The sequence below is a fragment of the Lactuca virosa genome, chromosome 3, assembly GCF_052849685.1.
Source record: "Lactuca virosa cultivar CGN04683 chromosome 3, Lactuca_virosa_CGN04683_v6, whole genome shotgun sequence".
NCBI classification, from domain to species: domain Eukaryota; kingdom Viridiplantae; phylum Streptophyta; class Magnoliopsida; order Asterales; family Asteraceae; genus Lactuca; species Lactuca virosa.
Window position 1 is genome coordinate 402,762,709 of NC_136428.1, and position 4,585 is coordinate 402,767,293.

General features: G+C 38.3%; 1 non-coding gene across 1 annotated transcript; it reads left to right on the top strand.

Annotated features, from left to right (window-relative positions):
- The first annotated feature begins 2,233 nt into the window (after nucleotides 1–2,233).
- LOC145168193 (small nucleolar RNA R71) lies at nucleotides 2,234–2,340 on the top strand. Its single transcript, XR_013741764.1, has one exon. It is a non-coding gene; the product is annotated as a small nucleolar RNA R71 (small nucleolar RNA).
- Nucleotides 2,341–4,585: the final 2,245 nt, after the last annotated feature.

Genomic DNA, 4,585 nt, shown 5'->3' on the forward strand with positions numbered 1-4,585 from the left:
AGCGAACCTGTACTTAGATTCGGTGTTACTGGTGATTCGCATTGGTTTGTGATCGATTGATTCGGAGCGAAAGGTCAAGGAATCGGGGTTGCCTTGATTCGCACTGTGATTCACATTTAGAACAGACTCGCAATTGGTTGATTTGTAGTGAAACAACGTGCAATTGCACTGCGAATGTGCTCGGATTCGGACTTGAGAACCTGTGCTCGGAACAAAAGGATTTGGTCGGAGTTATTGGTTGATTGGAATCGGTATTTGTGGTTTTCGTTTGCGAACATTTTTTGAGTCGTCGTTCCAGTCGCATTCATTTATCAAGGGCAATTGGGGACCTTTATTTTCGTTTGGTCCCTTTATTTTCCAATTTTCTTCATTCTTTTTAAGCTCCATGGGGACCATCTTTTCTTCAGCAGCTGAATCTATCTCCTTAGAAGTAACCTCGTCTTCATCACTTGATAAATCGTCGCTTTCCTCGCTTACCCAAGAAGTTGGATTTGTATATGCTATCACTTCAACTAAAAATGGGGTGGATGCTCTTGGTTTTGTTCGTTTGACTTGTTGAATTGTTTTCATCTCTTCTTTCATCAATTTCTCTAATTCTCCAAGTTCATCATCTTCATCAATGTTACAAACCTCATTTTGAACATCACTTCCTTTGAAACCGTCTTCTACTCCAAAATTTTCCTCTTCATCTCCAACTCTCAAGGTGAGCTTTGACTCGCGAATATCAACCAAGGCATCAGCAGTATTTAGTAAAGGGCGACCAAGAATAATCAGAACATCGGGATCTTCTTTCATATCTAAAACCACAAAATCAATTGGAAAAACGAATTTCCCAATTTTCAGTAGAATATCTTCTACAATGCCCCGTGGTTGTGTCACTGAACAGTTTGCCATGTGAATTGTCATTTTGGTAGCCTTCAACTTCTGAAAAAATGAATAAGGCATCAAATTTATGCTAGCCCCAGAATCGGCTAAAGCATAAGTCTTCATATTATTCCCAAACTCACATGGAAGAGTTAGGCGTCCAGGATCTCCCATCTTCTTAGGTAACTCTCCTAGCACTACTTTTGAACTTTGCTCACTTAAAATAACCTTGGAATTTTTCTTCAATTGTTGACGAGTGTCTATCAAATCTTGTAGGAACTTCGCGTACTCGGGAATTTTTGACAACGACTCAATAAAAGGAGTATTTATAGGAATACCCTTTACGTGCTTTATAAACTCCAAATGCTCCCTTTCCAGTGGACTAAGATTAGGTCGGGACGGAAATGGTAAAGGCGGACGATAAGCCGAAACAATTTCTGAATTTTTCTGATCAGACTGATCCCACATCGTTAACATAGAGGGCTCACGTCATGAGTTCGGTGTTTCAGCAATAATATTATTTTCAATTTTTGACTGCTTCGGTTTTGGTTCGGCTGGTTTTGGCTCCTCCTCTAAAGCTTCTAAGAACTCAGAAATGGCCTCGTCTTTAGTCTCGATCATCATGACATGGGATTGAGTCTTCTTATCGGGGAATTGTGAAGATAATTTTTCGTTCACCAAAGTTATTAGTTGACCAAGTTGAGCTTCGAGGTTGTGTATTGATGCTTGATGATTTCTTAGTAGGGCTTGCTGGTCAATCATCATCTTCAATTGATCTTTTAGTGTTACATCAGTATCATCATGCCTTTTCTCAGAAGCTTCCATGAAACGAACTAGCATGTTCTCCAAGTCAACTTTCTTCTCAGCTGGTGGTTTCTCTTTTTGATAGAACCCTCGGCCTGTCTGCCTATATTTTTCTTCCTTTTGCTTCTTGTATTCATCATATGGCATCCACTCCTTCTTTGGTTTTCTCCGGTCTTCATCATATTTATCCCCACTTGAGTAGCAAACTTGAGCTCTTTTGTTCCCGTTATCATCTAAGTGGCAGTCTTTAGTCAAGTGTGGACCATTACACCTTTCACATCCAAACCTTATAGCATGTATTGTCTGGTCCATCTTTGTCATTCTCCTATCCATAGTATCAAGCATGGCTATTACAGTAGCCATGTCTGCAGATTGTCCACCCCCGCTTCCTTTAACTCCATCCAGCCTTGGATTGTGGTACTAACGAGAATGATTTGCAAATTCTTCAACCAACTCTTTGACTTCCCCTAGATTTTTCTTAGTTAGTGGTCCTCGAGAATCAAGGAGCTGCCTGGTCATGACATTAAGACCATCATAAAATATTGAGACTTGTTGCTGTATGTTGAGGTCATTTTGAGGACAATTTCTTAATAACCCTTTGTAGCGCTCCCATGCCTCATAAAGTGACTCACCCGAATTTTGCTCAAAGTTGGCTATTGCCTTTTTGAGTTTATATATCTTCGATGGTGGGCAAAATTGTTCTAAAAACTGCTCGCGCGTTTGGGCCCAAGTAGTGATTGCACTAGGTGGTAGTGCCTTAGCCAGTCTTTTGCAGCTCCTTTAAAAGTGACTGGTAGCATCCTCATGATCCTTTCCAAAAAATGGTACATCCTTAAGTGCAGTAAGGATGTGTCCATTCAGCTCAAATGTGGCAGTTGCAGGAGTTGCAGGTTGTACTAGGCCAGGAACAACATCATCTGTAATTCGATTCATGTAAGCTCCCATGGACATATCCGCAATGTTTACCATCTCATTTTCTGGCTCTTCTTCGGGTTCACTTCTATGTAGTTCGAATTTTGGGTCAGATTCGTACTCGGACTCTTGTGGGTTAGATTTTTGATCAAAGATTTCAACCTTTGATGATGTACTAGATTCTCCCACTTTCTTTCCTGACTTCTTTCCAAAAACTGACTTTAGATCTTTAAAAGGAGACTTCTTTGGTGTTTGGTTCACTCCTCCGTTCTTATCCGTCTTCTTGTGAAGGGAAGACTCTGGATCTTCAAGTGGTGGCACCAAAGGTGTGTTGGAACCTCAGGTCATAAACTACTGCAATAAAACAAAAAAGTAAAAACGTAAAACTGAACAAAAATTAACTAAAAATTGCCTACTGACTGGTCACCATGATGTGGTATAGAGTACAACCTCGTGTTGTCGCAAAAAATTTAACAAAAAAGAAAAACGAAGAAAAACGAAAAACTGCTGAACTCACGTCGTGAGTCTAGTACTGAAACAAAAATCTAGGCTGAAAAATTAACTATTTGCGAAAAGAGTAGCCGTCGTTGTAGTATAGTGGTAAGTATTCCCGCCTGTCACACGGGTGACCCGGGTTCGATCCTCGGCAACGACACCAAAAACTTGATGTGTCGACATACTACACCTACTGGTTTTACCAACTATCTAACTAGCTATTCGACTAAAGGCAGTAGACCTTTTCGCAAATAGTATAACACAAATAGTCGAGTATCGAACTCAGGGAACGAATTTATTTAATTAACCTAATCACTAAAAATTAATCTAAAACAAGCAAAAGTTAAAAGGGGTTTTTATCTGATTTTACAAGTTCAGACAAACTTTAACAATTAACTGATAATTCTAATCAATATTCTAAAAACACTTCTGTTTAGTTCGAATCCACTTCTCCTCTATGGTTAGCTACTAATTATGGATTATTAAAATTGGTCACCAGTTATTATTCAATTAGTAATTCAAGTCCAAATTTACTAATCTTTTTACCAATTCATGAGCTACTTTGTATGGTCATACATAAGCAAAACACATAATTAGTTATTAATTATAGATGGGTTATGTAAGATTTATCTAAGAAAACACAATTATGGTCATAATTTATGTTCTCTTGCACAGGTAAATTAGTTACTTTTATCACTTATCTAAGATTTGGTCGATCTTAGCTCTAGCAATTTAATAGTCACTAAACTACTAGGTAACAAGTTCATGTAATTTAATGGTCACTAAGCTACACAAAACCTAAATTAAAGCAACAAAGTCACAAACTTTAACATGCTAGGTAATGATAATCAAACACATGTACAAAACCAACTTATAAAATTTGGCCTCCCGTTTCAATTTGTGGCCAAACGAGCGAGCATCTATTTAGTCCCAGAAAATTAAAAATGGTGGGGACCGGTTGGTTGCTTGTCAGAAAAGGATCATTCTTCAGAACCTTCTTCAAAGATGGAATTGTCACCCCATGTGTTGAAACACAAACCAAACTATCAGGAGCTTGCATCGTGGTAATGATCATATCATGACGTTGTTCTTGAATTTGTGGTTGTTTTTGTTCTTCGTCCAAGCATTCTGCTAGCAAACTTTCCAGCTCTTACAAATTTCTTTCTGCATGAAATTCCTCATCTTCTATCTCTAGCTCAGCTTGTTCTGGTTCGTCAGGAAGGATGTCATCCATCCATTTTTTCAGCTCCCTTAAATCTTCGTCTGAGTCATATCCCTCATATTCGCGTGCTAATTCCTGTTCCACTTCCTCAAGAAAAGCGTCAAAAGCATCGAGATTTGGAAAATATATAAAAAAACGAACTAAAAACAAAATAAATAATAACTAAAAACTACTAAACTCAAGTCGTTAGAGGTGTCCCTCACGTCGTGAAAACTAAACAAACAGAAAAATAAAAACTTTTTAAAAAATTAACTTTTTGCGGTTTTACCCCACAAAAATGATTGATTA